We start from the raw sequence: 15,924 nt of genomic DNA on the forward strand, positions 1-15,924 counted from the left end.
CCTAGTAACATCTTATCTTTGTGGGTAAACATGGGTCAGTAGGTAAGTCGTTACCAGTTTTCCTTTCGCTGTCTCTGCCCACCTGGTTACTGTCGGATATCAGAGAGCTAAATGTGTCAACAAGTGAAAATGAAAAGCAGATATGGCCTCTTAGAGAAATTTAGTGACTTCGACGTGCAGCTACATATCAACCTTTGTAGAGAGAAAAATTAATGACATCGCGGTACCAACTTCCTTGTCTTCTAAGGAAATTATTCAGAGTTAGGACGGTAAAATGTAGAACGCGTTCACTTGCCGTGTGGGTTATCACAGACTCATAAGTCAAGCCCTTAAGGCAGTGTTCCCCAACACCATCCCCTAAATACTGTTCTCTTTGCTAACTTTCTTTACTGAAAGAAGTCATAATGAATAAAGGGCCGTAATATTGTAGGAAACCTTCATTAAGGGGTTATAAAATCGCATGCAAAGTCATAGATTGAGGAACACAGTCCTGACTTCCAGCACTCTGCCAAGTCCGAGTAGTGTGCATGCGTGAAGGACTATCGAAGTCAATTTATGTCAAGGAGTTGGATTATTCCAATTCAAGGAGTTATTCCAACGTTTTGTTCTATTCTATTTTGTTCAATTCACTGTTCTTTTTTCTCTTCCTCATTTATCCCTTCTACTTCTGCTCTCTGGAACAGCCTTCCCTCACACGTATTTCCCTAAAATTACAATCTATAGAAATTCGAGTCTAATGTCAACAATAATCTTGTCTTCAACCCATGCACGGTACTAAGTACCATATTTTCAAATACCTTTCGTACTTGAGCTCTCCATAGGAAAAAAATTCGAAGAACCATTATCAATTTAAACGCATGAGTCACGTGAGGAATGAAGACGGTCTTCTTCAAAAGATAAATACCAACTTACTACGATTTTGACGGAACAAATGAAATAATCACATTTTCTATTTGGATTCAGTCCACCCACCCTTGACGTTCTTGACCTCGCCGTATTCGCTCTTTCTATAAGGTAACGGGAGTCATATTATTCCATCCGTAACTAACAGCTGGCAATTAAGTTGAAAGAGGTAATCAGAGTCCCCTTGGCCCATAAGAAATTATTCTTATTAGTATATCTATAGAAGACTGTGCAAGCTGCACCAAATCGGGAAGATGAGATCGAAGATGGGCGTATGTGAAAGAAGTCTAATGCAGATTTGTTAAAAAATAAATAGATAATAAAAGAAAAAAGAAGATAAAAGTGAGTGTAGGATTGTTCTTCCACCTGCTTTAATACGGATTCGGGTGTCGTTTTAATAATTTTAAAACAGGGCCTTTGTTTTACTTGACTTACATCACGATGTCTGGACTATTCCGTTGTGTTATACCTCCAATTTTATCCTCCTGCGATCCCTTTAAATGCCCAAAGGAAAAATAATAAACGAGGTCATAATGCCAAGTTGAAACAAAGCAGCTGAGGATTAGGAAAACACTTCATTGCAATCCGACATGGAATAATCCCATTTAATGGGAATGGGAATTTGTCAGCTTACACGCGAAACACACGACACCCCCATTTGTACGGATAGTGAGCACGTTTATTTAAGAAAATTGATAATCCTAAGGATAACTTTATTATTCCACCAATCATTGGATTATCCTTGGTGTTTCTCGCACCTTTCTTTTATTATTATTTCAAAATTTAAATCTTACAAATTTATTCTTAACAAGACTTACAATTGATTTATACAAATAAACAAATTTTGATTTGTTAAACAGCAAAATACAGTACCGTCATTTGATTTATGATAAATCCCTTCAGAAAATATAAATCTATACTTTAAAATATTAATTTCTTTTTGTATTTCACACAGTGTTTGAAGTGTGTGGCTTAGATATAAAAATAAGTATTAAAGGTTCGTGTTTTAAAAGAGTACATTTTAATTATTACTAAACAAGTTGATTAATTTTAAATAGTTAAAAATACCAGCCACATGGTCATTGTCAGGGTCTGACTGAGCATATAGGGCTCTAGTTTGTGGAAACCATCACGAATAGATGTTTCCAATCAGATTAAATGAACAAATGTTGGCCTGTTTCTTCGGAAGCCACACTCTCTCTTTCTCTTTCAAAAGGTGCTCATTAGCTTCTAAATATTAAATAAGTTGAGCTTGACCATTCTTACCAGAATCTTGCAATAGCAGCTTATCAGAACTATAGGACAAAAATTATCTGGTATTTTTGGATGTTTTCCTGGTTTGGAAAAGGCAATTACGATTTCCTAGTATCAGGAGACAAAAACTGCTATTAGAGACAAAATTCTGTTGTACAGAGAGCTCAGACGTTGGACAGATTCAGATGAAAGTGTGGGGGTGGCGTTTTTATGATGAAACAATCTATCTCTATTTATCCCTGGCTGGGTCGCCAATTGTGGGGGTGGGGTTTCTATCTTATATATATATTTATATTACTTTTTATTTTGTTATTATTTGTTATTTATATTCCCCACTTTGCATCTGACTTGTTATCTCACAGAAGAATTCCGGTTCTGAGGGAGTTTCTATATTAGAGCACTCCTCCTTTGGGTTTTGCTGTGTGTTCAGAAATGACCAAACACTATTTGCATTAAGTAAAACACAATCGGTTTATTATACATACTTACAAATAAAAGATAAGGCAAATCATTACACATTATTCACTTCATATATAGGTACAGGGCATGGATCACGTTCCTGGTCATTAGGCTCTCCCATCCATCATCTTCTTCTTACTATAGGCCCACTAACATCTCGTACAATCAGTTTAATTTAACTCTTTCTTAATTGCAATTGACATTTATTATTTATTTATTTATATCTTCCCTTTTCATACCTATCTAGCACAATCCTACATTCTTCTTCAGGAATTATGTCCACTCTACAAACTATTCTATTCTATTCTCTCCCCAGCACTTTAAAGTTATATGTTAATGAAATATACATGGGATTATTTATTTCTTCATTTCCTCAGGTAAACTTCAGCATATAGCGACTAATTTCTCTACTTCAGTAACATTATATAAATAACATACAACTGTACCTGCGCTCTAGGCTAACCCGTCCAAAATTATTATCTTTACTCCATTGATTAATCAGTAAATAAATCATAACTGTAAACCATCCTTCATTAACTATTTCTATGATATTTCCTTACTTATCTATACCTTAACTTAACTCTTAACTGTATGCTTCCCTAAATCTCCCTTAATATTTATCTATCTTCCCTGCAGTCCTTTGCAATTACATAGAGGTAAATTCGTTGTTTAACCACTTACTTCTGGGGATTTGGATCTTACCGCTAATACAACGTGTGGCCTGTGACTTTCTGCTCTGCATCGGGTCCTCCATTGGTTTGGGAACGTTCATCTGGAATGCTAAACTCTGCCAGGGATACTTTTCGCTTTGCCGATCACACTGGTCTCGTATCCTTCTTTGCTGTGCCGGATCATTCAGTAGGGGCCGCTTCCCATCGCTTTATTTCCACAGGACGGTACGGTGTTCTTCTCGCTGTCCTCCTTTCAAATATATCTCTCGGTGGACGCTTTCGGACTTCTGTGATTCGTCTCGAGAAAGTTCCCCTTTCTGTAACTCGTCTATACTTCATTAAAACTATCAGAATTTAGTGAACTCACCATAACTGGTTCTACTGGTGGATCGCTTCCGCGGACTGTTTCCTGGGCCTATCTTTCCAAAAAATCACTCTCGAAGAAAACTTTATCATCTTCCGAAAAACTTTATTATCTCCAAAAAAACTTGATCACATCTCGAAAAATCATCTCCGAAAAACTTCATCACATATCTAAAACATCTTATCACACATTTTCACACCCTTTTGCACGCGCTCTTCCCCTTTTATTTCCCAAAACCTAGTAACGCCCCTCCTTTCCTCGATCAATCATTTCTATCTGACCATCATCGTCCCCTTCCGGTGTAGAGATAACTTCCGTTTCTAGAGAATTCTCGAATATTCTGGAAATGACCAGAATTTTCTGGAGCTCGGTACCCATCCGGAAAACATCTGCGTCCATTTTCTTGATTCGTCTCGCCTTATTATAAAATGACCACACCTGCTCTGTTTGTAGTAAACAAGAGCGCCCCCGCTGGTACCCCTATTGTCATCTCTGGACCAAACCGTCCCTTGCCATACTATCAGTTGACCCCCCACTGTTCTGTCTTGCTATTTTCGCTTGCTGTTTCCGGTGTGGGCACTGATCGTATATCTGTTTCTAATGTTTTTCTTCAAGGTATATTTGCTTGTACATTAAATTTAACCTTCTCTTAAATTAATTCCATTAGGGCGAGACCCATTATCTTAAACAATATTAGTGACTTTAAGTGTTTTCTTTTGTGGTTTACAATATCACTATCTAGCGTTCTTTCTTAAATTATATTTAAACTTAACTTGTAAGACTTTGTGTCTTTCAAAAGCTGTTTGATCATCTCATAATGGATGATATCTGACCCGACGGCAATTGCCTGGGCTAGAGATGTGCCGCTTTCATTTCCCATTCTGTGAAAGGCTGGTTGAATTACTCACAGTTATTTGAAGACAACTTCAAATGTTGCTTTTCAGCTTTTTGTTTGAGGGTCACAAACTTAGGTGCGCCCTTAGATGTTACGGCAGACGGTTTAGCAAACGTCTCCCATAGAGTGTTCGCAATTGCACATCCATTATGTTCTGGGATCAATGCAGGGTGCGAAGTGTGCCTGCCCTTCATTTTCTCGACTTTTTCCAAACGAGCTTAGGTGTCGCTGGGCGATGGAAGACGTAAAGAGGATCCAAGGCGCCTTCTGGCTCTGACGTCTAATGCGCGCTTTGACGCGTTCATTTTTGATAGCTATTAGAATATCTGTTGTGGGATATCCATGAAATATCCTCCGATGAAGTATTTGTTGGGCATGTTTGGTACACTACTTATCCACGAAAACATCTCCAGATCGTAGCCTTCCCACAGATTTTGGGGATTCTGCCAGTCCTTCTACTCCTTTCTGGATGAAGATATGTGACATTCTCTCGATTGTCTGCTTTCCGTCGAATTGAGAATGAGGAAAAGAAATGTCCTGATGTCGGTGATGTCATACCTTCTGTTCTGGGCCTTTTTCAACGTGTTATCACTTTCGTCTAATCGGTTATATAGGTTACCTTGTTGAAGTCCCAGAAGGTGTATTTAAATTACTTATAAGAGTAAAATAAACAGTTCTGATGCCCTAAGTACTTTATCCACCAAGGATCCCTACGAGGTGATGCCCACTGGAAAACTAACAGGTACTGCGTACGCAAATAGAATAAAATTCGCTTAGAACATCATACCCATATTTCCAATAAATCTTGACCCTGTCCAGGACCAAATAGAATGAGACCGAATGCAGTCGATCAGTTTCATTTGGTCTCCTTCCCCCGACTGATCCCAGTCAGACCAGTTCGAGACTTCCGTCTTGTCAAAGCAGAGATCAAAGTTGTGTAATAGGGCTGGGCCACCCCCCTCACCCAGCAGGATCCCCCTTTCCGAGTTCCCACGAGTCACAGCACACGCCAGATTCCAATTATGTAACCCTCGAACGTATATGATCGTTGAATCCCAGTGATACTAGGATCACTGGGATTCGAGGGGCGCGCAGTATGTTCTAAGTCGTTGATGCGCCTGAAAACCCAACGAAAACCATAGGTAACAATCAGAAGAGATGCAAGATTTTTAAACTACGGTCTTCACAATCAGAATGGGTTCGACAGCAATTAACAGATGGCTGTCGAACAATGATGGTAATAATGGTAATTGAAATTCCATCTGTTACCGGAGATGGAATTCAATTACCATCATTGTATTAGTATGACTAAATGGTACAAGAAAGCAACCTTATTTTTATACATCTGCAAAAAAAATCCTGTCAATCATACTTTCCTCGTTGTTACAAAGTGATTGTCCAATTTCGCTTTGAACGTTACTAAACTCTCTGTACCGGACACGTTGGCAGGTCAATTATTCCGACATTCTATAATTGCCCAAAAATAAACTTTATGTTACGCCCTAAGATTTTATATTTCGACCTTTTATTCGTGTTCCCCCACCCAGGACAAAAACTATACCTCCCTCGTTCGTTTTATTCATCATTTTATTGAGGTATATGAGACTCTGAAGGGCCTCATATACCTCAATAAAAGGATCAATGTCTGTGTCTTTCTTTCATTTTTCAGATGCGGTATCCATATCAGAACACAATACTTCAAAAGCAATCTCATCATAATCTTATATAGAGGGCAAAAACACCCTTCTTCATACTTTCAGAGATCCAATAAATCACAAGCAGGATTTATTGGACACTGATGACGCATCTTTAAACAACCCTCACGTCTGAAAGTTGCATCCGATGAATAAAGGATCTCTCCATTTCGTGAAAATGGAAGATGTATCTAAGAAAGTGGTTACTCATTGCATGTAATTTTAAAAACGCATTCTGTCAATTAATAACCTAACTAATTCGAACTCAGTCTCTCTCGCGTTCTTCATGAATTCTGTAGTCAACATTGCGATGCCATCAATTCGCACGGAAGAAGTTCCACAACTCTCAACAAAATTTCATTGTCTAAAATGGAAGATATTTCAATGTAAATCATTAAAAGCCAAATTAATAAATTTATTTCGCCTAACTGATGCCACTAAAACCACTATGTCATCCATTTATGCATGAATTAAAGGTAAAAATTAGTAAATGTCGCGACGTTTCTGAATTTTTTAAGGAAAATTAACTTTGGACTTCTAAGCACCTTATAAATAAGTAATGTATTCGAATAAGGAAATACTTCCTTAATATATGAACGGTGTCTCTGAAGATTCTCCATGATACCATTAAATGTTTAGACCTCCATCAGCGATCGCCAGTTCATGGTAACACTCTGCAAGTAGCTCACTTTGATCTCAGCGCTGATTTATATTTCATAAGCGCGTTTTGTTTCATAATAATTTACTTCTAATTCATCGAAGAGGTTCTTGAAAACTAAACAAACAGCACATCATCTCCATCTCATGAATATTTAGAAGGTGAATTTTCCAGGAAACATGATAAATATCTTAAACAGATTTCCTATTAAGTAATAAGAAGCAACCTTCCTATGGTAGATTTTTTACAGCAACTTTATTCAAGCTTGGGAAAAAAAAAAAGGACAAAAAACTGAAAGCGTGGCCTGTAATAATAAACTGTACCACCCCCCACCTTTTCTTTTAGATAGCGACTCTGGTGTTTCTTAAGAAACGCGAAGGAAATACAATCTCTCTCTTTCTTAACGCAAAGGCGAAGTCCACCCTTCGGTTCCAAAGGTATAAATGAAGATTCGGCGCCCTTCGCCACCAGTTCGCCATAAGGTGCGTTCATGTACGAACCACTATATCAAAGCTCGCTCATGTTCTTCTTACTAATAAGAACTCAGCGGCGCGTGAAGTAGTCTGACAGCTTCCAGAGATGGAGGTGAAGGCCTAGTTAGTATGACACACTGCGAATAAGTTTATGGTGTCAGTGTATTGTTACGCTAAAAATTATCTTTTCTTTTTTTCTCTTTGTCTACAAGAGAAAATTTCTCGACATCCGAGTAGAAATCGCGAGGTATCGAAGTTTTTATAAAATGTACTTCTCTCTTGCTTCAGTGAAACTTTTATTAATTCTGTAGCTAACAGTGCGATGTCATGAATTCACACGGAAGAAGTTTCACAACTATCCACAAAAGAAAAACAGCACCAGCGAGTTTTCACAGTTAGCTTAACTTTGAATTAAAATGCATTGTATTCCTTTCCACGTTTAATTAGATATGTTTCTCTTAAATCTCTTCTTGTCTTAAATCTTTCTCTCCTGAAGGTAAATTAAGGGGAATTGTAAAGAAATATCTTTGTACAAGAGAAACAAACTGTGTAATCAACTGATGAATCTGTTATTGTAATCATAATTGAATATTTTAATCCATTTGTCTACTATGCGCAATCTGCATTTCGTTTATTTTTTTTAATAATGAATAACTTGTACAGAACAAAGATTACGTATTGTAACACTACTAGCGCCACCTAGCTGTTTATTATATGTTCGTGGAACTACATGAAATAATTATTTTTATAATTATTAATGCCGAGTTCTGATTGGGAAAACGAGTACGTGTACAAACTGGAGCATAAAGTTTTTGTTTTTATGTAATTACTTCTTATAAAAATGGTACATGAAAATTCTGCATATATACAATGATTTTTTTTAATATTAACACTTTAATCAAATATCTTTTATTTTAAAAAATTGTTTCTTACTTATTGTAAATTGTCAATAGAACTTACGTTTATATTTCGATAAATATAAATTTAGTTTTATTTGGAAGACTGTGACAAGTTTGTGATAAATACAATTTGCTTTCTAAGTGTTCTTGACTTTTACAAGTGGTTTGGGAATTATTTCTTTTATTTCTTTAATATTTTAATGGTGAACCAAAGCATAAAAGATTAATGGAAACTATATTCCTCAAGCCCGGTGAATGAGTTTAGGTCTGAAAATAAAATGTAAGAATTGCATTGACAGTTTACTTGAACAGTACATACAAGTATTTGTACTGTTCTATAAGAGAAGAAATTACAGAAGCCAATTCAGAAGAACAGTGTCAATCTGTAGAAAAGCATGAAACACAAACAGAAAATGGAGGAAGTTTATGTGGAGGGGGCGGAATTATTAATTTTCTCGGTGGCTCGTTTGAACAGAAAAAAATGAGGCTTGAGTATTTCATGACAGCGTGGATTTCCCATTAGTTTGGAAGTTAGAAGACAGTATCAATGCCACCACATTGGCCGAACACCCAGAAAATAAATTGGATTCTATGAGCTCCCATCTGGACACAGTTTCGCTTAAATGTCCATTATGCCAAACCTTCGATATGATTTGTGGAAAAGCTTGTTTCTTTAAACGGTTTTGAGGCTTTTGTGCAAAGATGGGTGACATGAGGTAACTCCGCCTGTGGATGGACAGTGATGGAATCTCTATTATCTATCGTTAACAAGATAGAAGACAAAGATTGAGAAAGCTAAATTCTATATAACAAATTCAACTTAAATTTATTACACAAAATAACTTAATAAAATTTATTAATTTATTGTATACAATTAATTCATACATGTTCTATTTTGATGTCTATTCATTGATATTATTTTGGAAAGTATATTTATTAACCTTCTTAGGAAATGGCTGAATATGAGAAAATTTCCACCAATATCTAACATGCAACGCACATGTCGCATAAGAGAAAAGCACTGAATAGGACCACTTACGGTTTTCTTGTTAAATAAAATAAGGAAATTTGCATAAATGAATTGTGTTAGTTAAATTGTCGAATTAGAATTGAAACGAATTCCATTCTGAACTGAATTAGTCTTTGATGTTTTAATTTAAACTGCTTAGCAGTACGAGTGGAGCATCATTAAGTAGTTGACTGAGCTAAAAAGTTTGGATTCAGAACGACAGATTTCTAAAAACGAACCTAGACACTCTTCAGCCAAAAATCGAAGACATTCTCTTCTAGTGACAGAGATCAAAGGCGATAAGAAATTAAATAAAAAAATAAAATTCTTTCTATCTACTTAAACATTCTTACGCTTTTCATAAACCAGAGGCAAAGGAAGGAAAAGACTTAGCACAATCTTGGAAAGGGAGGGAAAAAAAACACTTCTGCCATGCGCTGTCCGCTTAAGAGCAATAATCAGTTGCCAGAGAATTCTCGCACGCAATATTGATGCTTGTGGCCAGCATTCCTTAGATGCCTGCATCCGCAGATAACACGAGAAAAATCAATTCCCTTTACTGTAGATCTCAGAAGGAGAAGATAAAAGGCGACTTGTCGTCAAGGTTTTTTCGTAATTACGATTAGGTGTTTATATACACTGATATAAACTGTATTAATGAAAAAAGCTCACAGAAGGGGAGTTCAAAAGAGAGGATTATAAATTTTAAAAACGAGAGATATTAAGTGAAATGCAGAAGCGTTTGCTTGGTGTAAATTATTCAAGTTCCAAAACCTTATCAAACTCAGAATTTCTAAATTTATTATATTTGAAGGCTAAAAAGTAGTTCCATACACAACATGGATGGACACTGATGGATTTAAGTCAATTAAGATGATTTTTTTTTCATGTGTATGTTCTGTTTGAGTATCTCCTCGCTATTTCTTGGCATAAAACAAGTTTCAGCGTTAATCAAAGAACCAAAACAACCTAAGAAGAAATGCAGTCTTGCAATACATTGGGCAGCCTTAAATTGTTACAGAGATCAAGAACAGGAGATGGGGAATTTCTTTCAACAGAACGAAAATAGTAGCTCGGATTAGAAGCTGTTTAAAAACATGGCACAAGCGATTATATTTCGGGGCAATTAGCAATCAGCTTGCTAAACAGAACTGTAATGATCCTGCGAACATCACCACCTGACTAGCGTAGAAATCTATAATTTATCATCGCCACTAAAGCGCTTGCGTTCTCATTGGTATACGGATCTCGTTTTAGTGATTTTGGAAAAGTGATGTAAGAGTATGGAACGCTATCTGTAAGCGGCTTTAAAGCCATTAACCGCTCAGTTCAATCTATTAATCAAGAAATATCCAATGTAAAGTTACAAGAGGAATGCATTAGAACGAAAAAGCAGAATTCTGAATGCAGTTTCTGAAAAGGTAATTGCTACACGTAAAATGCCTGTTCATTTTCATATTTCTCATTAAATTTTATCATTTTTACGTGTGTATATAAAACAAAACAGATGAAATTTATCACAAAAGAACCGGATACTAAGAAAAAATTAACTTTTATTCAGACTGCCATCATTTGAAGCAGTTTCTCAACAACACCTTTTGTATTGTAGTATAAGGTATGTTCGTGTCAGACGGCACCTGGGATTTCTCCCATCTCTGCGTGTGTTTCGCTGTATCGAAAACAATACACTGTCAAGCCAGAGACTTGAAAGTGTGTGGGCCGTGTCTGTGCAGTGTGATCTGTTGTGCCCATTGTTTGTCCGGCTTATTGGCCGCCAGGCCCCTAGTGGGACCCGACGTTGCCCATACCTTTCCACGTGGAGGCTAGTCGGGTGTAACCAGTATCACAACAAATTGCTCTGGCAGGTCCTGCCACCTAGTTTCCTGGGATTTCAGTGGCTAGGACCTAAAAAAATGCGTTTGACATTAATGGTTAATGGGATTGCTGTTTGGGGTTGAACGCTAAAGAGATGTGTTAAAGGCCAAATAGGTCGGGCAAAATTTTAATGTTATTAAATTTAGACATGTGAGGCTATACGCTAGATAAAAACTAATAGTGTTTGTTGTCTTAGAGATTTACACGAAATCGGTAGAATTTTTTTTTTTTTTTTTTTTACGGTAGAATTTAGACGTTGATTAGAATTTGGCGGCATTGTTAAGGGTGTACTCGGTCGATTTAGTTAGAGGGGAGAGACTGAAGACTGGGGGGAAAACAGATAGAAGAATAGGGATGATAGAGTAGGCATCTCCAAAGAGGTCAGTAGAGACGAGCCCCACCAGGCGAAGTATGGGGGTTTGGCAGGGAGGTGTGTGTGTGTGTGTGCGTGCTGTGTCGGGGTGATTCCCAGGCATGTGCCCATCTCCACGTAATTCTTTTAATAAGACAGAAAACTGTAAAGTGGGCCTGAAATATAGCTAAGAAATTGAATATTCAAAACAAGAAAATTTTGAGGTAGATAAATTACACTAATTATATCCAAATAATAATAGTCAAATTTTGTATAGGAAAGATTAAAATTGTATTAAAGAAATGTTTGTGAGCTTAGTATGTTGTTTATGTCAGGTCACTCTGCCATCAGGAAGCAGCTGACATCTTCAGCTGCAGGCTGATGCCCGTCCCCGGCACGTGGAGCCGGACCTGTCTCTACTGTTTTATACTGAAGTGCAAAGCACAAACCTGCACCCAACAGAGGAAGTGCAATACTGTTGGGTGCCAACATCCCTGGTCTCAGGCCGCCCAAACCCGAGAACCAAGGGAAAAAAAAAAAAAAAAAACACCACCGTAGTGGTACATGTTCAGGAGCCACAGACCGGACAAATAGCTTCCCAGACTGAAGCTCCCAAACCCAGATGCAATCATGCATGATTCACATAAGCTGAATCTAATCTGGTTCTCTTTAAAACCCCATTCCCCTGCCTGGGAATGGGGTTTTAAAGGGAACCAGGTTAGAGTACCCAGTTCAGATCGCCAATGGTGTGTTGGCAGCAAAGCCGCAGAATGTTTTCGTTGGTGTCATGTCCAAGCAGTGTCAAATCCGGTAGGAAGGTCAAGCTGCCCATCCCGCTCTGGGGGTGGGATATGTTAGCTGGTAGTGGGGAACCCACCAGGCGAGGGGGTGGGAGAGTCACACATTTACTTCATTCATAAACTGCATTTTCACCTTGCATTCTTTTTTTTTTTTTTTTGTATTTTTTTTTATTTATTTATTTTTTAATACTTTTTTCTTATTTTATAATTTTTTTCCAAGTTTTTTATATATATATATATTTTTTCTTTTTTCACTCAACTCATTCATCTTTTTCTCACACGCTTACACTTTTATTCATTCTTCTAGCTCTCATCTCATTTATTCGACTCTTACTTTTTGCACTGCACTCTCTGGGCACCTCAACTTACTGTTATTCTTCAGTTGTGGCACAGGCCTACCCGCAAGTTTTTTTTTTTTTTTTCAGGCCAGTGGAGAATGCAGTGATAGTGTTCATGTGGTTAGTAAATATTTGTTGGTACAGTATATAAAGTAATGTAAGTTATTTTTAACTTTGTATTTTTTCGGCCAATTACATTTGCTCTTCCACTCATTTCCATTCTCTCCCTCTTTCCTTCACGCTAGCTCACTCTTTCTTTCACCAAAACTGCCATTTATTCCGTTTTAACCATAATTCCTAGTTCACTCAGTGCCCAGCCTGTTCATTCTATCTTTCATTCTCATTCATTCATTCATTCTTCTTTCATTCTACATTGCATCCCCTTGCTACTAGCTTACTGACATTTTTCAGTTAATCTGCTTTCCTGGCTGCCTGTACATCTCCCTCCCCTACATGGTTACTTATTTGGTGTGGGGCCCCAGGTTCCTGCACATGGCAGGGTGGGTACTGGGGAGTTTTGTCATGTCAGGTTTCTGTCAGGGCGCAGAATACTGCTATCCTGACAGTTTTTAAGTCATCGTCTGGGCGTAGCGGGAAACTTGGGCAATTTTAACTATTGATTAATTTCTTGGGGGCTCAATTGCCATTCTTTGGATTGCTCTGCGCATTTCGAATACTTTCTGTGTGATATTATACATTCATATAGAATGTGTGCCCAGTCTTCACTTTCGCCACAGGTGCAGTTTGGGTCAGCAATCAGTCCTAAGGAGGTTAGTTTCGCCTTTAGGGAGCCGTGACCTCTCAATATAAATGTTGTAAAAAGTCCATGGGCATACCACTTAGGTGGCTTTGGGTTAACCATTGACACCCGTGGCAGAAACCGTTTGGTAACCAGACCTCTGGTTTCCTGCTCCCACTTTGTTTGCCATAGCTCGTGGAGCTTTGTGGCTATTCTTTTTCTTTCATCATTGAAGGTGTTGATTGTATCAAAGGCTATCCTCAGAAATTCTGTGGGTATGCCCTTTTTAAATCTATAATATAAGCCTCTTTTGGCTACTTCCAGGTAAAGTGGGAGAGTTCCGGCCAACAACTGTAGTGCAGGTGTGCTTACTGTGCGACATTCTCAGGTAATAGTGAGTAGTATTGTCCTTTGTATCGACTCTAATTTATTCCTATTTCTTACTATGGCCGAGCGAATGAACCACGCACCGGCTCCATAGGTGATAACAGGTAGGATAAGATAACAGGTTGTATTGTAGTAATATTGTAGTTTCTCATCAACACCTTATTAATTGTAGTAATGCCTTAAACGAGGTCCTCGAGGGGTAGCACAGTTAGTAGGATCGCCGTGCTCCCCCCCCCCCCCCCCAGAGTTCGAATCAAGTTCGAAAAAGACCAGAGTTCGAATCAAGTTGATGACGGGAATAATTTTTATGGGTCTTTTTCACAACGTGGTTGAGTTAGTCTGTCTCAGGCGAGGATAGCATGGTTTTTCGTCCAGCAAACAGAAAATCGACTTCAGAACACACGCAATTTACAGACAATATACACGGAAAAACATGGCCTTAGTCGCTTATGCTCCTAAAACCTAACAACAACAACCAACCGTAAACGTGGTCAATCATTACTCTGAATAAAAGCAGGATGATTAAAAATAATCGGCATATGCTACTTCAACAGAACAGATTACTTATATATGTACTGTTTTCTTGAAACCGTTATGACTTGGGCAAGTCCAGGCACGTCTCTAAGCTGACTTAGCATTTCCCAAACATACTCAATAAGAAACAAATTAAGGGTGATAGCAGTCAGGGGAACTTGTTAACAGACACTGTCAGAGCGCTGTGTTTGAAATAAAGAATTTCATAGCCGTTGGAGAAATTACAAAACGACTGATCTAATTATATTTTCAGCCTAATGTCCACCATTGAGATTACCCTCAACAAAAACCAGTAGTTTACATTTATCATAAGAGATGTGCTCCATATAATGATTCTTGGTCGGTTTGTTTGTGAATCGGCAAAGCAACTAAGGCTGCGAGGAGTTGGTTATTAGTGGTAAAGGGGTCATTATTTATTGACATAGCTTGATCATAATCATCAGTATTTTTGCAAAGGCATGGACACGGAATTTTAGGAAATATATCTCATCACACATCTCTACTCATCGATTATAAATTCAGGAGCTTTCCTCCAGAATGTTGTCTCGGTAACTCCAGTTAACTGCTTTATTATTCTCTCGCTACAAGCCTGGTTTGGTGATTATCGTATTAATATGCTTTCAGCGGCTTAAAAACGTTCTTTTAGATTCCAAAAGAATCTTTTATATTCGGTGTGTTACTCTCTTTACTATAAAATTAATAGGTGAAAAAAAGTGTTTATCTTAATCACTGCAAGCTGTCTGCTTTATTTTCTTAGCTAAAATCAAAAGGAGCAAACCATTGGAAGAAGAATAGTTAATAGCCTATTAAATTTATTGTTTGTCTTATACAACATTTGCCCTTTAAGAAGAGCTAATTCAGTTTGTTTTAGTAGAGCTCTGGCATTCACAAAAGCATCACAAATATTTACATTCAATTCACGGTTGGCTTATAAAAGTGAACATTAAATATCGGAAAAAATTTAAGATATCCGATGACTATAAAAGAAGTGGGAGAAAAAAACCAAATTAACTTTTCTGAAGATAAAAACGTACTTAGTAAAGTAAACGGTATCTTAGTAATTAAGTATTTCTACACCATATTATATTATGGTGTAGAAATACTCTTTGAGTTCGTTTGTTTTTTCTCCCAAACAGGATATCACATTTCCGATAGGCATGATAATCAACTATCGTTCAAATATCCGAAGGTATTTAAAAAGATAGTTGTTAAGATTCTTGTCATATTAAATAAGACCATAAAGGTCTTAATTCTTAACTTAGATCTTCCTAATAACGTGGGAAAACTATTTCATTACAGCTTCATCTTCTCAGATTGACAAAACTGGCTTTGTCCCCTTGAACATATGTTATTATAAGTATAAATAATATATGACCTGAACATCTATGAACTTAGAAAAACAAAATACTTTGTGAGGTTGGTATTTTTTAAAACTTTAATCCTATTTCCCAGTATTCGAAATTATGAATTAATGAATTATAATTAATTCTTATGGCACAGTGTCTTTTATTCCGAAAAATACGGTAATTGAGAGAGTGATTATAGCACATCTTCTCAATGTTTAAATTAATATATATACCGATAGCATTTATGCATGTTTACAATTAAAATGCACCCAAA

This window comes from Mastigoproctus giganteus, chromosome 7 (genome assembly GCF_048544385.1).
Source record: "Mastigoproctus giganteus isolate SK-2022 chromosome 7, ASM4854438v1, whole genome shotgun sequence".
Classification (NCBI taxonomy): Eukaryota; Metazoa; Arthropoda; class Arachnida; order Uropygi; family Thelyphonidae; genus Mastigoproctus; species Mastigoproctus giganteus.